The sequence below is a fragment of the Theropithecus gelada genome, chromosome 15, assembly GCF_003255815.1.
Source record: "Theropithecus gelada isolate Dixy chromosome 15, Tgel_1.0, whole genome shotgun sequence".
Taxonomy (NCBI): domain Eukaryota; kingdom Metazoa; phylum Chordata; class Mammalia; order Primates; family Cercopithecidae; genus Theropithecus; species Theropithecus gelada.
The window spans coordinates 73,450,651-73,463,526 of NC_037683.1; positions in this window are offsets into that span (position 1 = coordinate 73,450,651).

The window sequence follows — 12,876 nt, forward strand, 5'->3', positions numbered from 1 at the left end:
ATTATATCCCGCGCCTGGCTTGGAGGGTCCCACACCCACAGAGCCTCCCTCATTGCTAGCACAGCAGTCTGAGATCTAACTGCAATGTGGCAGTGAGGCTGGGGGAGGGGCGCCTGCCATTGCTGAGGCTTAAGTAGGTAAACAAAGCGGCCAGGAAGCTCAAACTGGTTGGAGCCCACTGCAGGTCAAGGAGGCCTGCCTGCCTCTGTAGACCCCACCTCTGGGGACAGGGCATAGCCAAACAAAAGGCAGCAGAAACCTCTGCAGATTTAAATGTTCCTGTCTGACAGCTTTGAAGAGAGTAGTGATTCTCCCAGCATGGAGTCTAAGATCTGAGAACAGACAGACTGTCTGCTCAAGTGGGTCCCTGACCCCTGAGTAGCCTAACTGGGAAACATCACCACTAGGGTCAGACTGACACCTCACACTTCACATAGCCTGGTACACCTCTGAGACGAAGCTTCCAGAGGAACAATCAGACAGCAACATTTGCTGTTCAGCAATATTCACCCTTCTGCAGCCTCCGCTGCTGATACCCAGGCAAAAAGGGTCTGGAGTTGACCTCGAGCAAACTCCAACAGACCTGCAGCTGAGGGTCCTGACTGTTAGAAGGAAAAATAACAAACAGAAAGGACATCCGCACCAAAACCCCATCTGTACATCACCATCGTCAAAGAACAAAGGTAGATAAAACCACAAAGATGGGGGAAAGCAGTGCAGAAAAGCTGGAAATTCTAAAAATCAGAGTGCCTCTCCCCTCCAAAGGAACACAGCTCCTCGCCAGCAATGGAACAAAGCTGGACGGAGAATGACTTTGACGAGTTGAGAGAAGAAGGCTTCAGACAATCAAACTTCTCCGAGCTAAAGGAGGAATTATGAACCCAGTGCAAAGAAACTAAAAACCTTGAAAAAAGATTTGACGAATGGCTAACTAGAATAACCAATGTAGAGAAGTCCTTAAACAACCTGATAGAGATGAAAACCATGACACGAGAACCATGTGACAAATACACAACCTTCAGTAACCAACTCGATCAACTGGAAGAAAGGGTATCAGTGATTAAAGATCAAATGAATGAAATGAAGCAAGAAAACAAGTTAAGAGAAAAAAGAGAGAAAAGAAATGAACAAAGTCTCCAAGAAATATGGGACTATGTGAAAAGACCAAATCTACATCTGATTGGTGTACCTGAAAGTGACAGGAAGAATGGAACCAAGTTGGAAAACACTCTGCAGGATATTATCCAGGAGAACTTCCCCAAACTAGCAAGGCAGGCCAGCATTCAAATTCAGGAAATACAGAGAACAGCACAAAGATACTCCTCAAGAAGAGCAATTCCAAGACACATAATTGTCAGATTCACCAAAGTTGCAATGAAGGAAAAAATGTTAAGGGCAGCCAAAGAGAAAGCCAATTTTCAACCCAGAATTTCATATCCAACCCATCTAAGTTTCATAAGTGAAGGCGAAATAAAATCCTTTACAGACAAGAAAATACTGAGAGATTTTGTCACCACCAGGCCTGCCCTACAAGAGCTGCTGAAGGAAGCACTCAACATGGAAAGGAACAACTTGTACCAGCCACTGGAAAACCATGCCAAAATGTAAAGACTATCGATGCTAGGAAGAAACTGCATCAACTAATGAGCAAAATAATCAGCTAACATCATAATGACGGGATCAAGTTCACACATAACAATATTAACCTTAAATGTAAATGGACTAAATGCTCCAATTAAAAGACACAGATTGGCAAATTGGATAGAGTCAAGACCCATCAGTTTGCTGTATTGAGGAGACCCATCTCGCATGCAGAGACACACATAGGCTCAAAATAAAGGGATGGAAGTAGATCTACCAAGCAAACAGAAAACAAAAAAAAGACAGGGGTTGCAATCCTAGTCTCTGATAAAACACACTTTGAACCAACAAAGATGAAAAGAGACAAAGAAGGCCATTATACAATGATAAAGGGATCAATTCAACAGGAAGAGCTAAGTATCCTAAATATATATGCACCCAATACAGGAGGACCCAGATTCATAAAGCAAGTCCTTAGAGACTTACAAAGAGACTTAGACTTCCACACAATAATAATGGGAGAATTTAACAACCCACTGTCAACATTAGACAGATCAACGAGACAGAAAGTTAACAAGGATATCCAGGAATTGAACTCAACTCTGCACCAAGTGGACCTAATAGACATTTACAGAACAAATCAACAGAATATACATTCTTCTCAGCACCACATCACACTTATTCCAAAATTTACCACCTAGTTGGAAGTAAAGCACTCCTCAGCAAATGTAAAATAACAGAAATTATAACAAACTGACTCTCAGACCACAGTGCAATCAAACAAGAACTCAGGATTAAGAAACTCAATCAAAACCACTCAACTACTTGGAAACTGAACAACCCGCTCCTGAATGACTACTGGTTACATAACGAAATGAAGGCAGAAATAAAGATGTTCTTTGAAACCAATGAGAACAAAGATACAACATACCAGAATCTCTGGGACACATTTAAAGCAGTGTGTAGAGGGAAATTTATAGCACTAAATGCCCACAAGAGAAAGCAGGAAAGATCTAAAATTGACACCCTAACATCACAATTAAAAGAACTAGAGAAGCAAGAGCAAACACATTCAAAAGCTAGGAGAGGGCAAGAAATAACTAAGATCAGAGCAGAACTGAAGGAGATAGAGACACAAAAAATCCTTTAAAAATCATTGAATCCAGCAGCCAGTATTTTGAGAAGAACAAGAAAATTGACAGACCGCTAGCAAGACTAATAAAGAAGAAAAGAGAGAAGAATCAAATAGACGCAATAAAAAATGATACAGGGGTATCACCACTGACCCCAAAGAAACACAAACTACCATCAGAGAATACTATAAACACCTCTATGCAAATAAACTAGGAAATCTAGAAGAAATGGGTAAGTTCCTGGACACATACACTCTCCCAAGACTAAACCAGGAAGAAGTTGAATCCCTGAATAGACCAATAATAGGCTCTGAAATTGAGGCAATAATTAATAGCCTCTCAACCAAAAAAAGTCCAGGACCAGATGGATTCACCGCCAAATTCTACCAGAGGTACAAGGAGGAGCTGGAACTATTCCTTCTGAAATTATTCCAATCAATAGAAAAAGAGGGAATCCTCCCTAACTCTTTTTATAAGGCCAACATCATCCTGATACCAAAGCCTGGCAGAGACATAACAAAAAAAAAAAAAAGAGAATTTTAGACCAATATCCCTGATAAACATCGATGCAAAAATCCTCAATAAAGTACTGGCAAACTGAATGCAGCAGCACATCAAAAAGCTTATCCACCATGATCAAGTGGGCTTCATCCCTCGGATGCAAGGCTGGTTCAATATATGCAAATCAATAAACGCAATCCAGCATATACATAGAACGAAAAACAAAAACCACATGACTATCTCAATAGATGCAGAAAAGGCCTTTGATAAAATTCAACAGCCCTTCATGCTAAAAACTCTCAATAAATTTGGTATTGATGGAACATATCTCAAAATAATAAGAGCTATTTATGACAAACCCACAGTCAATATCATACTGAATGGGCAAAAACTGGAAGCATTCCCCTTGAAAACTGGCACAAGACAGGGATGCCCTCTCTCACCACTCCTATTCAACATAGTGTTGGAAGTTCTGGCCAGGGCAATCAGGCAAGAGAAAGAAATAAATCGTATTCAGTTAGGAAAAGAGGAAGTCAAATTGTCTGATGACATGATTGCATATTTAGAAAACTCCATTGTCTCAGCCCAAAATCTCCTTAAGCTGATAAGCAACTGCAGCAAAGTCTCAGGATACAAAATCGATGTGCAAGAATCACAAGCATTCTTATACATCAGTAACAGACAAACAGAGGGCCAAATCATGAATGAACTCCCATTCACAATTGCTTCAAAGAGAATAAAAGACCTAGGAATCCAACTTACAAGGGATGTAAAGGACCTCTTCAAGGAGAACTACAAACCACTGCTCAATGAAGTAAAAGAGGACACAAACAAATGGAAGAACATACCATGCTCATGGATAGGAAGAATCAATATCATGAAAATGGCCATACTGCTCAAGGTAATTTATAGATTCAATGATATCTCCATTAAGCTACCAATGACTTTCTTCACAGAATTGGAAAAAACTACTTTAAAGTTCATATGGAACCAAAAAAGAGCCTGCATTGTCAAGACAGTCCTAAGTCAAAACAACAAAGCTGGAGATATCAGGCTTCCTCACTTCAAACTATACTACAAGGTTACAGTAACCAAAACAGCATAGTACTGGTACTAAAACAGAGATATAGACCAATGGAACAGAACAGAGTCCTCAGAAATAATACCACATATCTACAACCGTCTGATCTTTGACAAACCTGACAAAAACAAGAAACGGGGAAAGGATTCCCTATTTAATAAATGGTGCTGGGAAAACTGGCTAGCCATAAGTAGAAAGTTGAAACTGGATCCCTTCCTTACACCTTACACAAAAATTAATTCAAGATGGGTTAGAGACTTAAATGTTAGACCTAAAACCATAAAAATCCTAGAACAAAACCTAGGCAATACCATTCAGGACACAGGCATGGGCAAGGACTTCATGTCTAAAACACCAAAAGCAATGGCAACAAAAGCCAAAATTGACAAATGGGATCAAATTAAACTAAAGCACTTCTGCATGCAAAAGAAACTACCATCATAGTGAACAGGCCACCTACAGAATGGGAGAAAATGTTTGCAATCTACTCATCTGACAAAGGGCTAATATCCAGAACCTACCAAGAACTCAAACAAATTTACAAGAAAAAAACAACCCCATCAAAAAGTGGGCAAAGGATATGAACAAACACTTCTCAAAAGAAGACATTTATGCAGCCAACAAACACATGAAAAAATGTTCATCATCACTAGCCATCAGAGAAATGCAAATCAAAACCACACTGAAATACCATCTCACACCGGTTAGAATGGCAATCATTAAAAAGTCAGGAAACAACAGGTGCTGGACAGGATGTGGAGAAACACGAAGACTTTTACGCCGTTGGTGGGACTGTAAACTAGTTCAACCATTGTGGAAGACAGTGTGGTGATTCCTCAAGGATCTAGAACTAGAAATACCATTTGACCCAGCCATCCCATTATTGGGTATATACCCAAAGGATTATTAATTATGCTGTTATAAAGACACATGCACACATATGTTGATTGCCGCACTATTCACAATAACAAAGACTTGGAACCAACCCGAATGTCCATCATTGACAGACTGGATTAAGAAAATGTGGCACATATACACCATGGAATACTACACAGCCATAAAAAAGGATGAGTTCATGTCCTTTGTAGGGACAAGGATGCAGCTGGAAACCATCATTCTCAGCAAAGTATCGCAGAAACAGAAAACCAAACACAACATGTTCTCACTCATAGGTGGGAACTGAACCATGAGAATGCTTGGACACAGGAAGGGGAACATCACACATGGGGGCCTGGTGTGGGGTGGGGGGAGGGGGGAGGGATAGCATTAGGAGATATACCTAATGTAAATGACGAGTTAATGGGTGCAGCACACCAACATGGCACACGTATACATATGTAACAAACCTGCACATTGTGCACATGTACTCTAGAACATAAAGTAGAATAAAAAAAAACTAAATTAAAAAAAGAAAAAGAAAAAAGAGCAGTATTGAAGACAAAAGAGAAAAAGAACATAGCTAGAGAACTCATCTGTCCTCATTTGAAAATATACTACAAAGCTACAATCATCAAAACAATATGGTACTGCCATAAAGACAAACATATATGACTATAGAACAGAACAGACAGCCCAGAAATAAACCCTCACATATATGGTCTAATGACGTTTTACAAAGGTGCCAAGACCATTCAGTGGGAAAAGAACAGTCTTCAACAAATGATGCTGGGAAAACTGGATATCCACACATAAAAGAAAAAAAACTAGACTCTTATGTAACACAATGAACAAAAATTAACTCAAAATTAATCAAAGACTTAAACGTAAGACCTAATATTATAAAACTCTTAGAAAAACAAGGCAAAATGCCTACAACAGATTTGGCAACAATTTCTTAGATATGACAGTAAAGGCACTGGCAAAAACAACAAAAATGGACAATTTGGACTTCATTAAAATAAAGTGTCCATCAAAGGACAATATCAACATAGTTAAAAAGGTAACCCATAGAGTGGAAGAACGAATTTACAAATTATATACTGATAAGTAATTAATATCTAGAATATATAAAGAACTTTAAAAACTTAACTACCAAAAAAAAAACCAATTCAAAAATGTACAAAGGACTTGAATAAACATTACTCCAAATAACGTGTATAAAAATGACCAATAAGCCCTTGAAAAGATGCTCAACCTTAATAATGATTAGGGTGGAAGTCAAAACGACAATAAGATACCATCTCACACCCATTAAGATGGCTACTATCAAAATAATAGAAAATAAGAAGTGTTAGCAAGGATGCAGATAAATTAAAACCTTTTGCACTATCAGTAGGAAAATAAAGTGGTGCTCGTGCTTTGGAAAAGAGCATAAAGTTCCTCAAAAAATTAAAAATAGAATTACTATTCAATCTAACAGTTTCACTTCTGGGTATGTACCCAGAAGAACTAAAAGCAGGATCTTGAAAAGTATATGTATACCCAATTTCATACAAGCATTACTCACAACAGCTGACATGTAGAAGCAACCTGTCTTAATCTGTTTTGTGGTGCAATAAATGAATACCTGAGGCTGAGTAATTTACAAAGAAAATAGGTTTATTTGGCTCGCAATTTAGCTAGCTGTTCAAAAAAGCATAGTGCCAGCATCTGTATCTGGTAAGGGCCTCAGGCTGCTTCTACTCATGGCAGAAGGTGAAGGGTAGCCAGTAAGTGCAGAGATGCCATGGCAAGAGAGGAAGCAAGAGGGAGATGGAGGAGGTCCAGGCCGTTTTCAACAACCAGTTATCCCAGGAACCAACTGAGAACTCACTCACCTGCTTCCAGTGGAGAGCATTAATCTATTTATAGGGGATCTGCCCCCATGAACAGAACACCTCCCAATGGGCCCCACCTCCAACACTGGGGATCAAATTTCAACATGAAGTTTGGGAGGACAAACATCCAAATTATAGCATAACCCAAATGTCCACCTATTTGTCCAGTGAACGAATAGGTAAGCAAAATGTGGTATATACATACAATAGGATATCAGTCAGCCAAAAAAGGAATGAAATTCTGACATATGCTACAATATGGATGAATCTTGGAGATATTATTCTAATTGAGATGATCCAGTAACAAAAAGGCAAATACTGTGATTCCACTTATATTAGGTCCTTAGTCAATACCATAGAAACAGAAAGTAGAATAGGGATTGATGGTATGGAAGACAGGGGAAAGGGAAGTTTCTGTTTAATAGCATAGCGTTTCAATTTTATAAGATGCAAAGAGTTCTGGATATGGATAGTGGTGATGGTGACACAACATTATAAGTGTACTTAATATCACTGAAGTGTATACTTAAAAATGGTTAAAATGGTAAATTATATGTTATGTGTATTTACCACAGTTAAAAACTGGAGAAAAACTTCTTGGAATGTCGTAGATGCAGGTTCAAATCCTGCCTTCAGCATTTATTAGCTGAACTGATGATAATAAAGTTACTTAATCTGAGCCTTGATTATTTCATCTGTAAAATGGGGATAAAATAATCTTCCCTGTGCATTTATTTTATAATAAAAATGCAGTTGGCCCTTCATATTCACAGGTTGCACATTTGAGAATTCAACAAACTGCAGATCAAAAGTATTTTTCCAAAAAATAAAAATAACATTAAAAAATAAAGCAAATAGAAAAAGAATACAGTACAACAAAAATTTATATAATATTGATATAATATTAGGTATTGTAACTAATACAGGGATTATTTAAAGTATATAGGAGGTATTTGCATAACTTATATGCAAATACTATACCATTTTATATAAGGGACTTGAGAACTCACAAATTTTGGAATCTGCAGGGTCCTAAAACCAATTCCCTGTGCATACCAAGGAATGACTGAAATTTATGCAATATGCATAATAGTTACTATTCATGGAGGATTTATGCTCATTGTTGATAAATATCAGCACTTCCTTCCCATTGAAAAGGCACACATTTTAAAAACCCGTATTTAAGAAGGAAAACAACATTCATCTACAACATCTTGTGATAAATTCACAAGCATAGTTTGATTCTCTTTTCTGGCTGTGGACCACTTTCTTAAGATAGAGTGACAATAGGCATTTCTGCCGAGTCATGTAGGAATTGCTCTACTGATTTCTTCCTTATTGGATATAAAGTTAATTACTGTGAAATAGACTTGGTTGTGCCATGTTGGTGTTTGTATACTGCTGCATATTGCAGAATGTTTTATAGCTATTAATTATTATGCTTACAATATCCCTGAGAAGTGGACCACTGCAACCTTCTTGGTGCACTAATTACAACTCTGACACAAAAAGATCATATAACTTGCTGAAGGACATTCACTGAAGAAGACAGTGAAGACTGCACAGTAATGGGGGACCTAGTTTGTTGAAATGGTTAGAACTACAAAATGTAAATCCAGAAGTCTAGGATCTAATCTCAGCTCTGGCAATCACTGTGTAATCTGGGAAGGTCACATAATTTCTCAGCGTCATCTCCTCATGTGAAAAAGATCAGAAGGACTCAAAGAGATCATTGATATCTAGATTCTAGGACTAGGATAGCTCAAAGTTTCAAATGGAAACATAAATAATTTTATCATTAAAATATATACTTTTGTCATTAATAAGTTGAGACAACACCCATCTGAAATATGTTGGGCTCAGTTCACCAAACAGGAACAAAATGCAAGGTTGAGTTAAACAAGGCTACATGGAACTCTAGGCAACTGTTTAACCTTCAAAAGATAGTTCTGTCCAGGGGACAGGGGAGTTAGAGTAGAGCAATCAGGATGTTTATCTTAGCTCCTCAGCTTAATAACTACATAGTTGAGCAATTGACTTAACCTTTCAAAGCCTGTCAAAAGGGCAAACATTACCACATTCAAATACTCAGATTATCTTCTGTAAAAAGCACCCAGAGATGTGCCTCAAAAAACCCAGTAAGTCTGACAATTGATACCAATTGGGTGGGTCCCATATACCAGACATTTTTGCTTGACTGAGGATGAAAAGATGAGTTAGATACGGTATTTGCCTTAAAAGAACTTTGTAATAAGAGAGAAATAACAAATACATAGTTGAATATGACAAGAACCTTAAGAGAGATGCAATTAGAATATGATATGGTATTGGAGATACACAGAGTGAGGTGAGAAAGGTTCTTTTGGCATAGTAAATATCCAACTTCAGGATTTTAATCTCTCCAGGTCAATGTTTCTCTTGTGCACAAATACCCTCTATTCCAGATTACTGTGAACCATGAAGAAAGGAGAGCGTTTTAACAGATAAAAATCTAGGAAGAAGGAATTCTAGTGGAGGAAGTAAGTGAGGAGAAAGGTTTAAAGGCAGGAACAAGTCCTGAATCCTTACAGTCAGAAGCATCAAGCCCCAGTATAGATGTCACCTCTCTGTCTCCTCTCAGTCCACCCTCACTTCTTCACAAGGTTCTCAATATCTCTTCTAATTCTCCTATCTCCAACCGGCCAGCATACCACCGGGCATTTTCCAGTTTGCATCTAGATGACACGTTATACATTGTCTTCTTTGCTTTTTACCTCTCCTGGTTGTCAAGAATGGGTTGCAACTCCAAATAAATATTCGTTAGGACTTTTCTCTCAAGTTCTTCCTTTCTCTTACCAGATCACTGGAAGGTGTACAAAATGAAAGATTCCTGCAAAATGTATTTTCTACAAGCTTCCAGAAAAATGTCTCCTTAGAGAAATCAAATAAAATCAAGGAAATAACAAATCATGGATTGTTCTTAAAACACGTTATTTAGAAGTGCACCTGTGATAAATATCAAGCTCTAATATTAAGACAGAGTCTGTAATGAAACAAGGAGGCTTTGACCTGTAAAAACTCCTCTGCGTGAACCCACAGCCTACCTGGTTTCTGTGGGTCGATTCAATGTCAGTTCCATTCCTTATGGGCTAAGGACTTTTATTTCAACTCATAGGATATTTTCCAACCTATCCTCAGAAGATACCCAGAAACTAGACAGCCTTAAGACTCCTCTTTCGTGCACCAGCCAGGAATGCGCCATGCGTACATCTGTGCCCGCCTTCACAGACACAGAATGATAACCTACAAATCCAGAATTGTAACGAATAGAGATCATTTGACAATGGGGCTATAAATAGGGTGCTTTAGAACCCAAAGCACATTCAGACTGCTTTTGTCAGCAGAGAGTAAGAAAGGAGGCTTTATTATTATAGCAGAAGCAAATAAACAGGCCTTCCTTGCCAGTAAAGGCAGCACATAATATACTCAAGATGCTTATTGGAGCTGGAGCATAAATCACATGGTCAGTTCTTAATGGCACAGAAAGGATTTTCCCTTATCACAATCATTACAGCAGAAGAACACACATGGACAGCTCATCACAGGGAAAAATATTTGGTCATCTATATATTTTTTTGATGCTTTCAGTCAGTGGGCAGGATGCATGCAGACGTGTCTTTACAGTCTTCAGTTGATATTTCTGGGCAAAGGGGAGGGTGTACGTGAGCAGACTAGATACTGGATAAATCAAAGCAGGGCTTCTAAATATAAAAGGATATATCGGACTGTTTTGGGTGACCCAAATAGAATTAGGAGCTCAAGTGAAGCAAAAATGGAAGAATTTCGTATAAGCCAGATGCATCCAAAGAAGAACTAACCTTCACTGGAGATGTACCAGTAGAAGTTGGTTGGTTACTTCATCAAGAATGCTAGATTGGCCAAGGCTGTTATAACAGGGGTTGGGGTAAGAATGGGTGGACTAGATATTCACTTAAGGCTCCTTCCATCTTCACATGCTCTAAATAATTTCCTTCAGAGTATAAGTTAAATTACAATTCACACGAAGAGCTCACTCCTGTTCATTCAGGAAAATAAGCCCCAGATAGCTTCAAAACTCCCTCATCTATCCATAAGGCAAAGCTGGGCACTTCAGCTCCTCTCATACTCAAAAGCTTGTAATATTTTCTTTCTTTTCTTTATTTCTTTCTCTTTCGGTTTCTTTTTCTCTTTCTCTACATCTCTTTCTTATGGGTATACAATTTATTTTAATGAAACTCAGTATATATTTACAAAATAAAAAGGAAAAAAAAGAAAAATAGTTATTACAGCTCACTAAAAAGTAAAACTGAGCACTGTGGGCTGGAGGTGGGATGCCCACCTGGCAGCACACCCACCATGATATGGCATCTGAGGACCTGGAGAAAGAATCGTAAGGAGACGGCAGGCTCAGCCCAGCAATCTCCCCCGTCTTCCTCCTCAGAGGTTCATTGTACACAGTTTGATTCTGGCATTAAATCTTGTCTTCTCCCTGGTAAGGAAGGTGGTTGGGTGTAGTGGGTGGTGCCAGGGTTGGGGAGAAGAGGGAGTTATAGAGCAGGATGGAAGGAGTAGGAAGTGACCATGAAGGGTAAACTAAAGTGAGTGACTGGGGCATTAAACAGGAGCAACGAGCTTTTCTTTGTAACCCCAGTATCTAGCAGGGGTAGGAGAAGAAGGAAATGGGAGAGGAAAGACAGAAAAGGCTGAGGAAGGGAGGTGACTTGTTGACCTTGGAGTTGCTTTTGCTTCCATCATGCAGAGAATTAAGTTCTGGGAAGTCTATTGGAATTGTAGACCACATTTTGAGTGCATTAAGGATGCTTATTATTTAAAGGAATCCTGTGAAAAATTCATCAGAATTATAGGAAGTCACTTTAATATACCGTATTTTGAATCCATGTTATGGTCATCTGTAGAGGCAGAAGGACCTTCACCCAGGTTTTGTTCAGATGTTGTGACTGATGATAGCACACACCCCAAGAGAGTATTAAAAGATTGATTACTTACATAATTGAGGTCTGTGGGAGAGCACAGCATTCCTCTCAAGCAGGTCTGAGATAGCTTAAGTGAGCAAGGAAAAGTGACTGCCTGGGTTTTTATTATAGTTAGAAGATAGCGCTGAGGTGAGAGCTTTTCATGGCAGGGGCTTCATGGTTTGAATCAAAGGCAGGAGCACCCAGGCTTTCTTATCTGCTTGTCCAAATGTGGGGCACGAAAGGACAATGGAGGGATGAAGCTTCAAAGCTGTCAGTAGCCAGACATCAAAAATTGAGTGAGACTCCACATTACAATGCATTTTAGTGACTATTTGCTGTCTTTGCTTTTAGTTAACCCACAATTGAGCCTTTTAGGTTTGGCAGATAGGTACTGGCCTTCCAAAGACCAGGAGTCAAATAGCCTAGACACTGGCTCTTCCTGGACCCTGGAAGCTTGCCTGTAGATATATAGCCTTAACTAAGTCAAGCAGGATACAGAATTTCTGCTGTGTACATCCAACATGATCAATGCCCAGTGTCACCAGGAGCAAACATAGAAGTAGTGGCAAACAGCAGTAGTGGCTTTGGTGCCCTAACAAACTTCTTACTATATGATCTTGGTTATAGGCCTGGGAACCTGCCTCCCTTAATCTCTGCCTCTTTGGTAAGTTTGGTTCCCCAGGCTTTTCATCTGAGAGCCAAATGACATATCCCCACAAATTATTTTTTATTTTTCTGCTTATTGCCCAAAGTTAATTTCTTTCCTTTTTTTTTTTTTTTTTTTTTTTTTTGAGATGGAGTCTCACTCTGTCCCCCAGGTTGGAGTGCAG